Here is a 17,481-nt window from a genome sequence, read left to right as displayed (position 1 = left end):
GAGTTTAATACATTTGTCTATTTAATCCAACTGATCTTAATGGTTAATCAATGAATCATTTGGTGCACCTATAGATTTCTGTAGATATTGATTCAATACACAGTTTCTATAGAACTTGTTTGCAATTTCTGATATGAATAACCAAATGTAATGAATTATTTTTACATAAGTGATTTATAGATAATAACCACCACGATGTTCAAAGTGTGTGCACACGCGTGTGTGTGTGTGTGTGAAAGAGAGAGAGAGAGATACAGAGAAATTTGCCATTTGTGTAAATACTGTAAAGCAGAATAGAGTATAAGGGAGAGTCAATGACAAAAAGTCAATGACTGTAAAACATCAGATTGATCAGAGATGCATCAGTAGAAGGGAGACAGATGACATCAAATACAGCATTTTACATTACAGTATGTATGCAATACTGTAAACAGATTACCATGGTAGAGACTGCCGAATTACTGTAACTCAACGTTCATCTGTAAAGGTCCACTACAGTATAGATTCAGTCAAATGGTATAGAGTGAAATAATTTACTCAGAAATCAGAACCTCATGGCTGTGCTTCATCACACCTTTTGATAACACACTGGATAGATACTATTACAAACATTATGGATTCAATTACCTCTAATGTGGCATCTGTTGCCTGTATTACTGTAATTATTTCAGCAACAACGGTGAATTGAAACATGCATCTTGCATTGTTTGCTGTTGAATGAACTGATTGTTACAGTTTTTCTCATTTGCTAAGACACACTAAATGAAACTGGGATCCGCTTTATCTTCATCATCACATTATTAGCACAGCAGAAGTCTTCTCTTGCAAATGTTTTAACACTTTTTCATTTGTTTCACACATTTTTCACACCCTTTGTCAAAACAGTTCCCTTTCGTAGTCACTCCAAGTTACGTCGGATGACGACGAATGGGGTTTCGCTTAGAAAGCCTATCATCTTCGAGTATATAAAACGAGCCAATGGCAATGAAATGCCATGGGTCTGTGGAATTTGCATAGCGTATCTCCGCCCCACGCAGGGGGTATATAAGGAAGTGCGCGAGCAACATGCAGATATGTTTTCGCTTCGGAGCCAAGTTGATTCTTCACTCCACAGCCAAACTCTGAGTTATCTCTTCATTCTCTTTGAGACGAGCCTCTCTCCAAGTGTTGGTGTGACAGCGAGTTCCAGCGAGTGCACATCGCCTGCTTATCTGTGCAGTGATTTGCCAGAGTGTGTGTGTTTATCTCCCTGGTCGCTTCAACATTTGTGGAGAAATCTCCTTTCACAAAAGAGCACGTCTTTTTAAAGATGCCTCGCCCGTGTATTTCTGGTTGCGGTCTGTATGTGTCTGACTCTGATGGGCACAATTGCTGTCTTGTGTGTCTGGGTGTTGAGCACGCTAAGGCAGCGTTTGTGGATGAGTCATGTTCCCATTGCGGGAACATGCCCATCGCACGGTTGCGGTCGACACTCAATGACCTTCGTGGTAGAGTCCCCTCACCCGCACCCCGATCTACGAGCTCCACGAGAGCTGGTACTTCGGCTGGCGGCCAGGGTGACCTGAGGGTTACGGTGTGGAACAAAGCGCCGACTATTCCACGCTCCACACCGTCCTCTAGCGCCGTGCAACCCGCGAGTGTTTCAAATGAGCCTGCAGTACAGTCCTCTGACTTGCCGCAGGTCTCATTTGGCGCTCCAGAGGAGGACCGTATGTCGATCGCTGCATCACAAGGTGGGCAGGAGTCCTTGGGAAGTGACGATTCGGCTGTGGTGCCACCCTCGGGTGTCCCAGCATTGCCCGAGTCTGATCTTTAAGGTCTTTTGAGGCTTTAAAACATGTCCTGCCCCGGAGGCCCGCTGCTTCGGCAGCGCAGTCGTCGGCACAGGTGCCTCAGCTTGCTCGCCGCCGAGGGCGCCCTCCCGCCCTCCCGATCGGCCCCAGCAGTCCGCTGCCTCCGGGTCGCGTCGTGGAGGAAGCCGCAGGAAGGCGCCACAGCCCTCTCCCGCCCCGCGCCCCGCTAAACGCCAGGCCAAGCGGCGCTCCTGAGACGGGCTGCTCAGAGATGGCACTGAGTTCTTTTCAGGAGACGGTAGCAGGGCCGATGGAGGGAGAATCCTTGGTTGTCCCATTCCCGCTGCTCGTCCCACGACGAGCAGCACCCTAATGTGGTTAAAGAAAGAACTCACTCTCCCATCTCTGAGCACACAGAGTTCTCGGATGACAGTGCGCGCCGCTCACGAGCCTCGCCACTCTCGTCCCCCTCTGTCGCCAGACCCCTGCCAGAGCTCGCCCCTGTGGGATGCTGGTCCTCCCCTGGCCTCCTCTGGCAGGATGCGGCTAATGACCGTGCCCACGCCTGGGCCGGTCATTCCGCCTCGCTGCACCACCGAGGGTACGTCTGTGGTCCGCATGACCCCGCTGGTACAGTTCCTGGAAGCCTGGTTAGAGCTTCCCAGGCTGTCCCGCTGGGTCGCGAGGACCATCAGGCTCGGCTACGCGATTCAGTTCGCACGGTCTCCTCCCCGCTTCATTGGAGTCCGCTTCACTATGGTCGGTGGCAATGCCCCTGTCATGAGAGCGGAGGTCGCCACCCTACTGGCGAAGGGTGCGATCGAGACTGTCCCTCCAGCCGAAATGAGGTCCGGCTTCTACAGCCCCTACTTCATTGTACCGAAGAAATCCGGTGGATTACGACCTATCCTGGACCTGCGCGTCCTGAACCGCTCCCTTCACAGGCTGCCGTTCAGGATGCTCACGGCCAAACGCCTTTTCGAATGCGTACGGCCACAGGATTGGTTTGCAGCGATCGACCTGAAGGACGCCTACTTCCATGTCTCCATTCTTCCTCGACACAGACCGTTTCTTCGGTTTGCTTTCGAGGGGCAGGCATACCAGTACGCGGTTCTCCCTTTCGGGCTAGCCCTGTCTCCTCGCGTCTTCACGAAGGTCGTCGAGGCAGCCCTTGTTCCCCTACGAGAACACGGGGTTCGCATCCTGAACTATCTCGACGACTGGTTGATCCTAGCTCACTCTCGAGACCAGGTTTGCGAACACAGGGACCTGGTGCTCCGGCACCTAGCTCGTCTGGGCCTTCAGGTCAACTGGGAGAAGAGCAAACTCTGCCCCGTGCAGAGGATCTCTTTTCTCGGTATGGAGATCGACTCGGTCGCCATGTGCGCGCAGCTTACGAGTGCGCACGCGCAGTCACTGCTGACTTGCCTTCGTCAGTTCGAGGGCAAGAGTGCGGTTCCACTGAAACTTTTTCAGAGGCTCCTGGGGCATATGGCATCCGCAGCCGCAGTAACGCCGCTCGGATTGCTTCATATGAGACCGCTTCAGCTTTGGCTTCGCGATCGAGTCCCGAGGTGGGCATGACAACATGGCACGCTCCGAGTCCCAGTGACTCCGACCTGCCGTCAGACCTTCTCCCCGTGGTCGAACCTCAATTTTCTACGGGCCGGAGTTCCCTTAGAACGAGTTTCCAGGCATGTTGTTGTATCAACAGATGCCTCCACCACGGGTTGGGGCGCCATGTGCAATGGACATGCTGCTGCGGGCTCCTGGACAGGACCCCAGCGCCTTTTGCATGTCAATTGCCTTGAGTTGCTGGCTGTACGCCTTGCCCTGCACCGCTTCCGTGCATTGCTCAAGGGTCAACACGTACTAGTCCGATCAGACAATACCGCCACAGTAGCGTACATCAACCGTCAAGGTGGTCTACGCTCCCGCCGTATGTCGCAACTCGCCCGCCACCTCCTCATATGGAGTCAGAAGCATCTGAGGTCGCTTCGAGCCATTTATATCCCGGGAGACCTGAACCAGGTGGCCGACGAGCTGTCTTGGCTTCGGCCTCTCGCTGGAGAATGGAGACTCCATCCCCAGACAGTTCAGCTGATTTGGGATCAGTTCGGGGACGCACAGGTAGATCTGTTTGCCTCCCACGACTCGTCCCATTGCGACCTGTTTTATTCCCTGACCGAGGGCACGCTCGGCACGGATGCACTGGCGCACAGCTGGCCGCGGGGCCTCCGCAAGTATGCGTTTCCCCCAGTGAGCCTTCTTGCGCAGACTTTGCGCAAAATCAGGGAGGACGAGGAGCAGGTAATATTGGTTGCCCCGTATTGGCACAACCGCACCTGGTTCCCAGAACTAGTACTCCTCGCGACAGCACCTCCCTGGCCAATTCCTCTGAGGAAGGACCTGCTTTCTCAGGGACGGGGCACCTTATGGCACCCTCGTCCCGATCTTTGGAACCTCCACGTGTGGCTCCTGGACGGGACGAGGTAGGTTTGAGTACCCTACCACCAGCGGTGGTGGCTACCATCACTTCCGCTAGAGCATCGTCCACGAGACATGCCTATGCGTTGAAGTGGAACCTCTTCGTCGACTGGTGTTCTTCTAAACATCTAGAACCCACGAAATGCCCCATCAGTGTCGTGCTTTCCTTCCTGCAAGAAGGGTTGGAGCGAAGGCTGTCTCCCTCCACCCTGAAAGTGTATGTTGCCGCCATTGCCGCACATCACGACGCAGTTGATGGTAAGTCCTTGGGAAAGCACGACCTGATCGTCAGGTTCCTGAGGGGAGCGAGGAGACTGAATCCTCCTCGTCCTCCCCTTGTACCCTCTTGGGACCTCTCAGTGGTTCTAACTGCCCTGCAGAGTGCTCCCTTTGAGCCTCTGCAATCAGTGGAGCTTAAGTTCCTGTCAATGAAGACAGCGCTCCTGGTTGCATTGGCCTCCATCAAGAGGGTAGGGGACCTGCAGGCATTTTCGGTTGACGAAGCGTGCCTGGAATTCGGCTAACTCTCACGTGATCCTGAGACCCCGGCCTGGATATGTGCCCAAGGTTCCCACCACACCCTTTCGAGACCAGGTGGTGAACCTGCAAGCGCTGCCCTTGGAGGAGGCTGACCCAGCCTTGGCACTGCTCTGTCCAGTACGCGCCCTCCATGCTTACGTTGACAGAACGCAGTGTTTCAGGACCTCAGACCAGCTCTTTGTCTGTCATGGTGGGAAGCTGAAGGGAAAGGCTCTCTCCAAGCAAAGGTTGTCTCACTGGATAGTGGACGCCATTGCTTTGGCATACCAGCAGCAAGGTCGACCATGCCCCCTTGGTGTGACGGCCCACTCCACTCGGAGTGTGGCATCCTCTTGGGCTCTAGCGCATGGCGCCTCGCTAACAGACATCTGCAGAGCTGCAGGCTGGGCGACACCTAACACGTTCGCGAGATTTTACAATCTCCGAGTAGAGCCAGTTTCTTCTCATGTACTCGCTTCAACTAGCCGGTAGAGATTCTGCTCAGGTGTCTTCGCTTGCTCGCCATTCCTCTCCACGGATGGGATACGTGCGATATTCTCCTCAGGTGAGCCTAATAAGCCCTGAGTCTCCTCCAGCACTGACAACGTCAACACCAGAGTTATGCCACCGGCAGCTTTCGCGCTTGGCTAGGTGCCTCCATGTGCATGGTTCCCCCTCTGGGCGACCCCCACATGTGTATTTCCACTGTAAGCCTCTCTGAGCATGTGTCTTTCCCTCGGCAAGCCACTTTGCCACCCCTGGGGTTGAAATATTCCACCTGCGGCTGGACACCCCAGTGATTCTCCATATGCAGCCCTTCGGGTCATGTGTGTATTCTAAGTCCCCCCCTTCGGTTGGGCATGATTGCATATTTCCACTGAGATATGCTTCCCAGTGTACCTTGGTATTCCTGTGTTAAGTAGGAGTCCTTCGTCCGTGCCAGTTTCACGACAGGGAGCTCAGACTTACGCAGGGCACTGGAAGACAGTCGAGAGGTGGCGTGATTACACTGGGAACCCCATTCGTCGTCATCCGACGTAACTCGGAGTGACTACGAAAGGGAACGTCTCGGTTACGTATGTAACCCTCGTTCCCTGAGTAGGGAACGGAGACGTTACGTCTCCCTGCCACTTCCGCTGTACCGCTGGAACGCCTGAGTTCAGTCTCGGCTCCTCAGCGAAGAAACATATCTGCATGTTGCTCGCGCACTTCCTTATATACCCCCTGCGTGGGGCGGAGATACGCTATGCAAATTCCGCAGACCCATGGCATTTCATTGCCATTGGCTCGTTTTATATACTCGAAGATGATAGGCTTTCTAAGCGAAACCCCATTCGTCGTCATCCAACGTAACATCTCCGTTCCCTACTCAGGGAACGAGGGTTACATACGTAAACGAGACGTTACCACAGATCTCATTGAAAGACCCCGAACTCTATTGGATTCACTGTGTTGAACAAAAGGGAAACATCTATTCACAGCTGATATAAAGTACTTGCATAATTATAAAACTCTATGCACCTGTGTGAAACTCATTTGCACAACTCTTCAATCAGCAATCAGTCCTCATCCATCTATAAAAGATGCCACCTCTGTGTTGCTATTTGCAAGCATGGATCAAAGAGGCCATAGAGTAAGAGGCCATGGCTGAGGGGCCAGAGGAAGAGGATCCCGTATGCGTGGTGGTGGTGGTGGTGGTGGTGGTGATGGTGGTGGTGGTGCAGCAGCAGCAGCAGCAAGAGGACAAAATCGAGCTCAAGTTTCAAATGAAATTCGGGCAACAATTATTGACCATGTCATCAATCATGGCTTGTCCTTTAGAGAGGCTGGACAAAGGGTCCAGCCCATTCTGAGCCGGAGCACTGTGGCATCTATTGTCAGGCTTTTTCGGAATGAGAACAGGTAATTCAGTGTTACTGTAATGTATACCACTGTGTATTTTAGCTTTACTGTATTTCCCTGTTAGCAGAACAAACTGTGTCCAGTAATGCAGATGTTTTATCAATCCCATTTATGTGACTGTCATACAGTAATGTCAATTTTGACATGCTTTTTACTTTTACTTTATAGGATCCACACATTACCACACACTGGTGGCAGAGGAAAGATATTTAGTATTGAACAGGAGTCTGCCATTATAGATATGGTAGTGGCAAACAATGCAATCAGACTGCGTGAAATCCAGGCAGCAGTAATTGCAGATCAGGGAATATTTAAAAATATAAACAGTGTGAGTTTAGCAACTATAGATCGAGTCCTTAAACGAAACCATGTCAGAATGAAGCAGCTGTTCAGAGTTCCATTTCAAAGAAACTCTGACATCGTAAAGGAGGCACGATTCCAGTATGTGCAGGTACAGATTTTTTTATTGTAATTCCTTGTTTACCATAGTTACATGCGACTGGAATACTGTAATTTGCTCTATGAATTTGCTCTTTTTCTTAGAGAATAATGGAGCTTGAAGCTGAAGGGGCACATCACAAATTCATTTTTGTGGGTGAAGCCGGCTTCAACCTCTGTAAAGTGAGGAGACGCGGGAGGAACATCATTGGGCAGAGGGCCACTGTCACAGTGCCAGGTCAGAGGGGTGCCAATATCACCATGTGTGCTGCCATCTCCAATGATGGGGTCCTTTGCCACATACCAACCATTGGCCCATACAATACAGAACGCCTCGTCACATTTCTTGATGCATTGAAAGAAATACTGATTCCACCCGAAGAGAGAGGGCTGTTGAGGCCTGGTATGACTCTGTATGTCATAATTTGGGACAATGTGGCTTTCCATCACTCTCGCCTTGTGAACGAATGGTTTGCAGCACAGCCTCGTATTATGATGCAATTCCTTCCTGCATACTCCCCTTTTCTGAACCCAATCGAGGAGTTCTTCTCTGCTTGGAGGTGGAAGGTGTATGATCACCGGCCATATGAGCAGATGCCCCTCCTGGAGGCAATGAATGCTGGTTGCCTGGCAATAGGTGCAGAGGACTGCCAGGGATGGATACGCCATGCAAGGAGGTATTTCCCTCGGTGCATTGCAAGGGAAAACATTCAATGCGATGTTGATGAGAACCTGTGGCATAATCGTCAAGAACGAATGGACTAAATGTGAAATAATTTTTTTTTTTTTTTTTTTTTTTTTTTAAGGTATTTCCACCCATAAGTTTCCTTTGGTAGGTTTTTTTTTTTTTTTTTTTTTTTTTTCTCCGTATCCATTTGAGTTTGTAAAGTGTCATATTTCATATTGATGGCTGTATTTTGTTTTGTGTTGTCCATTGTGTAATGATTGATTGAAAGAATAAATTAATTTGACCACAAGTTGTGGTGTTTGATGGAAACATTTGCTTATGTTGCATGCTTTTAATGTTTTGTGAGTGTTAAAGCATTTTGCTAACAAAATGAGTCATTTTGGCCATTTGAGCTTCGGTTTTATCCTGTGTGTTAACTGTTTTGAAAATGTGATGTCAGAGTGGGCAAATCTGTTTAAGCAATTGAGAAAAACTGTAAAAGTACTAAATTGAAAGAAGATCATACTGTTGTGTTTCTGTGATTAAACCAAATGTTCTCATTACATATTACAATAATCTTGTGTTTTAAACAATGATTATGTGGACTGAAAAGTGTATAACTGTAATGAAAGCATGAGATCAGGTTTTGAAAGAATGACTAGCTGTTACAAGTGTGATCAGTTTGGATTTTTGTACTAAGAGTTTTGAAAATGTACACCTTACTTGTGAAAATAGTACCAAAGCGAATAAAAAAAACTGTATGTCCTTTATTATGTTATTTATAATTTCACTTTTTTTTTGGCCAGCATTTACATTAATAAAACAAACTTTCTGTGATGTTTCCCTTTCTAACATTGCTTGAGGACATATACGCTTGCACTGCTTGACATTCCCTTAATGACATGTCAAACCTTCAAAATTAAGCTCGCAACTGTACAGATTATATAGAATACTATATTTAACAGATACAGCCAATGCACATTTGACTGAATTCACATAATTATTAGTTTTACTAATAAGCATATTTGAGAGTACCTTAAGGCATGAACTTACAATTCAAACCATTCTTAAATTGCATGCTCATGTTCATGTGTCATGATCTCAAAGACATACAGGAATGAAAGACACTTTCATCCGACTTCCGGTTTAGCATCTGCCATGTGAGGGCGCATAAGTCGGGAGCTCCGCAAACCAGCTTTTAAATTTCGTTTTATAGTTTGATACAGTGCTATATTTTTTACATCTCGTGTATTTGACGTTTACTTCTAACAATATTGTTGTAATCTTATAGTCGTATGAGTTCCAACGATGTCTTCTAAAACGCAACGACAAAAGAAGGCCGATTCGGCTGTTGCCAGCGGCTCGCCTTTGAGGGTGTTGCGATTATGGGTGCCATTAACAGGCTTGAAAGTGGAATTCACGCCAAATTTGATGCACATGCCGCTGAAATTCGAGGCGAAATTTCCCTGATACGAGAAGAAATGCATAACACATTTTCAACCTGAACCTCCACTCCTTGCTCACGCGCATCGTACGCTTGCACCGAAACCTGCGGAGGTTCGCAAATAACGAGCCTTCGTTATTTGCTTCCATCGATACGACGTGAAGGAGGATATTTGGCGAAAAGCGAGCCGTGGTGGGCAGCTTAAGTTCAGAGACATAACTGTGATCGTCTTCCCGGACTTTCCGCCTGAGATTGCCAAGAAGCGGGCCGCATACTATGAAGTTAAATGTCTACTTAGGTCCATGCCAGATGTTAAGTACGGTCTAAAGGGTCTTACCGGCTTCAGAATCACAAAGAACGGCGTTGAACAAATGTTTGATACTCCAGCCGCGGCACTGGCTTTTGTGAAACAACACCTATTACCTGCTTGAACACCTATGAACGTGCTGGAGCTTATAATGTCTCATTTTCTCTGGGTCAGAGACTATTGAAAGCACTTTACTCAGATGTGTGGTTTAATATGTTAGGATTTATTCTTTGATTATAATTATTATATAATTATATAGGATTATAATTTTTATTTTATCTGTATCAGAATACATTCGCTGTATTTGTTATTTGTTTGCGGAGAAGCGTCCGAGGTAAGAATCACAATATCTCGCACGCACATTGGGATTTTTCCTCAGGATAGTGTACGCTCCAGTTGGGGGAGTGTTAGCTTAGGTCAAGGGCGTGGGGTGGGGGGTGGCATTGAGGGTGGGGGGTGGCAGTGAGGGCGGGGGGCGGGTCTTTGCACTAGGGTTCTTGAAGTGTGTTAATATGTTCTCGTTTCTTTGTTCATCTCATAAGCACAAGACTGGGCCATTGCTCTTTTGTATTGTTTTATACTTTTCTGTACTTGCTGATCCTTGCATAATTATTTGGGTTTTACAAGTATCTTTTTGGTCTCCTCTCTTTTTTTTCTTTTCTTATTTTTTTAAATGATGGGTGGTAGAGCTAATGAAGATGGTTTGGTGAGATGGGTTAGCTGGAACTGTAAAGGTTTGAATAATCCAGTCAAACGCAATAAGGTTCTGACTCATCTTAGGAAACTGAAAGCCAGTTTTGTGTTTCTTTAAGAAACTCACCTCTGTTCATCTGACCATTTTAGATTGAAAAAAGACTGGGTGGATCAAGTCTATCATTCACAAGTCCAGGGGCTGTGCCATTCTGGTACATAAATCCACTCTGTTTGCCGTATCACAAGTAATTGCAGATCATAAGGGCAGATATGTCATTGTAACAGGAACATTGTTTTCAACCCCCCTAATTCTTGCTAATGTCTATGCCCCAAATTATGATGATGTTTCCTTTATGACCTCTTTTTTATCATGTATACCTGACCTTCACTCTCATTCATTAGTCCTGGGCGGAGATTTTAACTGTGTGATGTGTCCACGACTTGATAGGTTCTCGAAAAAAGTTATATCTCTTTCAAAATGTGCAGCGATTATTTAATCTTTTCTGCATAGCTATGGTATTCGTGATCCATTTCGCTTTTTAAATCCTTCCGCAAGGAAATATTCATTTTTTTCGCAAGTACATCATTCCTATTCACGAATTGATAATTTTGTTCTAGATAACAAACTTCTTCCATATCTGCAGAATTGTTCATATGAAAGCAGAGTAATATCTGATCATGCACCAGCTGTTCTGGAACTTAGCTTTCCAAAAGCAACCCCAAAGCATCATCAATGGTCCTTTAACCCTGGTCGATTAAGGGATAAAGAATTTGTAAAATTTATCTCCTCAAATATATCTTCTTTTCTTGAACTCAATAGTACTCAGGGTATGGCTTATTCTACCATTTGGGAGACCTTAAAATGCTATCTGCGTGGTTGCATAATTTCATATTCGTCTTATAAAAATAGAGAGCGAAAAAGGCAACTAGACGAATTATCTAGTTCTATATCAGCTATTGATGTTCAGTACTCACTGAACCCATCTCCCAACCTTTATAAAGAGCGTCAGATTTTGCAGACAAAATATGAACTGTTATCGACGGAAGAGGCTGAGAATTTGTTTTTACGAGCTCAACATAGGGTCTATGAGTTTGGTGATAAGACGGGTAAATTGTTAGCTTACCAAATTCGTAAATCGCAAACATCACGCTTGATACCCCAACTTAAGTTACCTTCAGGAATTACTACCACTGACTATAAAGAAATAAACTCTCAATTTAAACAATACTATGGAAAATTGTACACCTCCTCAAGATGCATCTTTAATGAAAACTTTCTTAGATAAATTAGATTTCCCCACTGTAGAGAAGACTTTGTGTGATTTTTTGGATGAGGATATTCAAATTGAAGAAATAGCTGATGCTAATAGCTTCCTTGAAAACAGGCAAGGCCCCGGGTCCTGACGGTTTCCCGTCTGATTTTAATAAAGCATTTTCTAAATTACTATGCCCTGTGTTGCTTTCGTTTTTTTAGAGAGTCTTCAAAATTCTAAGTTTCCCCCAACCTTCTATCAAGCTACTATTTCATTTATTCTTAAGAAAGATTGGTCTAGGGTGCAACTTGGCAAGATATTTCCTGATTTAGACCCCACCTGCCCACGCTGTGTTGCGGAGCCAGCCTCTCTGTTTCATTCTTTCTGGTCCTGTCCTAAGTTATTAAGGTTTTGGGGGGGAATTTTTAGTTGTGTCTCAGAAATTCTTACCACAGTAATAGATCCCAACCCATTGACAGCTTTATTTGGGATCCTTCCGGAAAATGTTAAACTTACAGCTTTAGAGAGGGATAATATTGCACTTTGCACATTGTTGGCTAGACGACTTATACTAATTAATTGGAAGCTGCCATCTCCTACAACCTACCGTCAGTGGGTTTTTGACCTACAGTACTTTTTGCCCTCAAACTTGAAAAGATTAAATTTGGAGTTACAATTAAGCCCGAACTTTTCTTGAAATCTTGGATCCCTTTTTTAGATTATTTTAAGGAGACAAGCTCTGGATAAGACTTTTTTTTCTTTTTTCCCCTCTGGTTTATTTAGTTGTTTATATGTATATGCATATGTTACTGTGATTATATGTTCATTTTTATGTAAATATTTATTATGCTTGTTTAATTTTAGCTTTTTTCCCTCCATTTAATTATGTAACAATCTGATACTTGTACTGTGCTTGAGATGCTTTGATTAAAAAAAGAAAAAAAAAAAAAGAAGAAGAAAGACACTTTCATCCACGCCCAGTAGTGGTAACATGTATCAAGTCAACAGAACTAATTAAATAAGCATACTCTACCTACAGTTTTTACTATAAGACACATGACAAATAATCGCATCAGCTAATCATTTGATGGAAATCAAACATTATTCAGCTCATTGTATAAACCTGGATTTCACCTGAATTTATACAGTGTGCTAGACTTAGTTTCTGCAACATAAACACATGGCTAAAGCTGTAGGCTATCACATCACACAGACCTTGAACTCACCAGCACTAGGAGCAAACTGACAGGAAGGGTCTTCATGTTGAAGCAGATCATCAAGCAATCCAGTGTGAATGAGTCTGAGTTTCCTTCTTTCTCACAGAGCAATAGTGTTCACTGCTGCTCATATAACTGATGGGAGAGGGGAGGGATATTCAAATCAGGGAGGGCAGGGACTGGCTCAGTGCCATTTTACTATCATTGATATACTATTATATTTTTAGTTCATAATTTGAATTATTTGTGTGTGTGTTTATATGTCTATAGTTTTATTGAGTTTTAGTTTTAGTTATTTTTGTAGGCTACTTTAACTTAAACTAAACCAAAATGAGAAATATTACTTTGGCAACTATAGCTGAAATTAAATGTTTAAAACATTCAGCAAATGTTTTGTACTTTATACAGTAGTCAACATTTGAAGTGGATCAAAACCTTTCATTAAAGTTATACATGAATTTTGAAAAATATTTTATTATATTTTGAAAAATATTCAAAATATTAGCGTTCTAACGTTCTTGACCCATTAGGACAACTTTGATCAACTTCAAATGTTGACAAGTGAAAGCGACACATGATGGCCAAGTATGGTAACCCATATTTGGAATTTGACCTCTGCATTTAACCCATCCAAGTTAGTGCGCACACATTAGGAGCAGAGTAGTCAACACACACACACTGCAAACGTGGATACACACACCCAGTGCAGCGGGCAGCCTGTGTGGCACCCGGGGAGTGATTGGGGGTTAGGTGCCTTGCTCAAGGGCACCTCAGTCATTTCCTGCTGGTAGAAGAGTCTGAGTCAGAGAAGACCCTGACTACTGTACCTTAGTCAGAAAAATATAAATAATGACTTCAAAATTAAAAGCAAATTCAACCAAATAAATAGAAAAAATATTTGTCATACTGATTATCCAATACGGAGCCCTGCACTTGACATGTGGAAGAAAAAAAAAAAACACACGTGACCTGTTACGGAACAGAGACTCCAAACAATAATCGTAGAGGTGAGAAACAGGTTTATTGACAATATGAAGCAAATAAAGCAGTAGCAGGAACTTTTAAAGGTATGTCTATGAGCAATGATGAACGGAGATACTGACAGTCTTTTCTGTTTAGATGGTTGAGGAGGTCATGGATGATAGAGCAGAGGATGGTGGAAGCACACACCGGTGAGGGAAGAGGACTAGGAGACTTTGCCAAAGATGCATGGAAGGTAGGAAAAGACAATGAGATGAGTCCTTACTCATATACGAGACCGGACAAAGTGCCAGAGTGAGGTGTGTGCTTATAAGTGTAGGTGGTGATGAGCAGATGGCGTGCAGGTGCTGGTGATTAATACTCAGTTGATAGCGATTGTTGTGATTGAATGGCGATGGAGCCTGGCCGATCCCTGACAACATTATAGCCATAAATTAAGAATTCTTTCCATTGTTTCAAATTGAATCATTGCCACATTGTACTAATTCATTACCTCATTTTAATTTAGTTAAAAAACAACAACAACAAAAAAAAAACAATAATTGACACAGTTTAACTAAATTAAAATTAGAAGATAAATTAGTACAATGTGGCAGATTACAAATTCATAATTCATGCTTCGTAATCCAACAACAATCTAGCAACAATTACTAAAGCAAAGCATGCATGTGAAATGCCTATATTAATGTTTTACCCCTTGGTGCGGAGGTCTTAATTTCACCATAAACAAAAGCTAAATTAGCTATAATATGAAAGTAGACTTTTCACTGAAGTGAAAATTTACGGAAGCCCTGAATCGCAAGGTGAGAAAAAAAAAGAAAACTTATCTCGTTATTTCGAGATATTAAGTTGTTATATCGACATAATTTCTCGTTATTTCGACATAAGTCGTTATTTCGAGATATTAAGTCGTTATATTGACATAATATCTCGTTATTTCGAAATAAGTCGTTATTTCGACATATCTCGTTATTTCGAGATATTAAGTCGTTATATCGACATAATATCTCGTTATTTCGACATAAGTTGTTATTTCGACATAAGTCATTATTTCTACATAATATCTTGTTATTTCGACATAATATTTCGTTATTTCTACATAATAAGTAGTTATTTCGACATAAGTCGTTATTTCGACATAAATATCTCGTTATTTCGACATAATATCTCGTTATTTCGACATAAATATCTTGTTATTTCGACAAAACAACTCGTTATTTCGACATAATAAGGGGACATTCCAATATGCATTAAGCGATTTTTCTAGACTAGTAGGCTAGTCATTCATTTAAGCAATTAGGACTTATCGCACGTTATATTCAATCCTGGGTGCATATAGGCTACAGCCTATTCCGCGCTCAAGCGCATGCACCGGCAAAAGTAGGCTAATGAAGATAAATGTGTCTGAAAAAATAACAAAGCATTTTAATTCATAAGCTATATTTTTCATGTCTGTGAGGCTTGTCTATACGCTGTTTTTCAGTTCATTTTTGAGACGCGCTCCGCGTCCTGTTCGTTTTCTTTTCTTTTACGAAAGCACAACGTTTTCTTGTTATTGTGTGTTTACACAAATAAAGGTAGTCGAATGATGTATTATTCTTTTCTATTTGACCAGAAATTATGGAATATTTTAAACTGTTTCCACTGTTGATAGGAAAATGCGAGTGATGGCGCCGGCGCCTCCATGTCATGCAGTGCGCGCTCCACACTCTGTACAAACACTTGGATATGCGCCTAATAATAGCGGACATGTATCTAGGTTAATGTTAGAGCGAGCGGTCATACCAGACCCTTCATGTTTAATGTTGTGGCAAAAAACAATTATTAAACAATCATCATCACTGCATAAGAGACACCAAGAATCAAATTGTATTTTAAAAGATATTTATTCTCCTCCATGAGGCTTAGTCACAAAATCACAGCAGCTACCCGGTGACGTGAGCAAGACCTGACACCCAGCCCAGGAAATTCCCTTCTTATACTCCTTCTTCAAGGTCTTTCCTCTGTAGTTTTCCACCCTCCCAGCATGGCCAAATCTAGCTGAACCATTTGTCTTACTGTGTGTGTCTTGCTTACGCCAGATGTACAAACATACATATATCCAGTTCACATTCCACAATATAGACATGTGACACATTACTTTGCAATATATGTTGAAGATCAATGGAAATCAAATTTTTACATTACAGTTCCCCCTTTTTATCATTCTCTGATAAACGATTGGTTTCATTAACACTACATTAGTACTTATACTTGTTTATAATGCTAAGAAAACTCATACATGATTATAATTTCACTCAACATCAAACCCATAAATGATTATAATTGTTTCAAGTCTTTATATCACAGTTATACTCTTCATGTCTGATTTTCGTATACCTGATCACTCTACTTGAACCTTGTGAAAAAAAGATTAAAAGGAAAAAGCTTAGGCTGTTTTTGTAAGGATAGGCCCTTAATTTTATAGCAAGCAAGTAAAGCTTTATCTGAAGCCGGGCTAAATGAATAGGCACTGCTATTGCACTTCCGACCTAAATCGGACCCTCAGTCACCTCAGTTTAAACAATAAATAGTATAGATTATATTAGTAGGAAAAAGAATAGAAGAAGAATAGAATCGGGAATTTATATAGCGCTTTCATATGTACTACTGTACACCCAAAGCGCTTTACAATCATATCAGGGGATCTCTCCTCAACCACCACCAGTGTGCAGCATCCACTCCAAAAACATATCAATTCATCACCCCTGGTTGATTCAACAAGCCATACAGAAATACAGTAGATAAAAGTAGATAAAAATCCCTCATTTCAAACCCTGTCCTTGTACGCCACCTCGTAACACGGATGACTGCTGCTTTTAACCCTCTTTACATATCATCGTCCTCAGAAAATAAGAAAAAATAAGAAAAGAAAACATACCCCAATTTACCACATTTCTGTGTAACCATTATCATCATCGGGATAGACTGTCATTTTCCAATTGAACAGACATCCCTGCTCTCACCAGTCTCTGTACTGAGCTGGAAACAAAATTTCATAAAACATGGCAAGCATAACAATATCGCCAAATCCTACTGCTAAAATTGGAAGTACGGTTTGAATCACCCAGTATGCCCACCCTCCCCAGAGAGTCATGAACCAACCAACCCATTTGTCATTCGCATACTTCACATCATTGAATAGATTTTCTCCTTTTACCTGAAAACATTTGCACCAATCAAATCACTAGATCTATATCAATACTAAGCCCTAGTTTGATTTAATCAAATAAAATCATCAAAATTGTCACAAAACAAATTATTCTGCTAAACTTAAACCATTAGTTGGTCCACATCTTGTCTTGCCGGTCGTCCCTTTTGGTCTGACGTGTGGAATCAACAACCTGAAACATATTGCAAAGGTCATCTTTACCATGAAAAAATAAAGTTTTAACCAAAAGAACAAAACCCTTTTTAAGTTGTCCATTTAGGTCTGTAATATACTGTATTAATGTGCTTTAACAAAAATTAAGAAAATTGCCTTGTTTATCCACCAGATATGAGGTGAGCAACAATGCTTAAATTACATTTTCAACCAGCCATATTTCATGCTTTCAAAAAAAGGTATCAAAGACCCCCCTTTTTAAACTTTATTTTAACAGTAAGCATTTTGCAGAAAGATGGAGGCATGCCTGAGAAATAAATATACTAATTTGGTCATAACAGCACTGCCTGTTGAATTTATAAGGGCTATAATAAAGAGGTCTTGACGCTTCAGTGCACTGTCACGTCCATAACGTT

Source organism: Abramis brama (assembly GCF_963993115.1).
Source record: "Abramis brama genome assembly, chromosome: 22".
NCBI classification, from domain to species: domain Eukaryota; kingdom Metazoa; phylum Chordata; class Actinopteri; order Cypriniformes; family Leuciscidae; genus Abramis; species Abramis brama.
Note: the sequence above shows the minus strand (reverse complement) of the source record.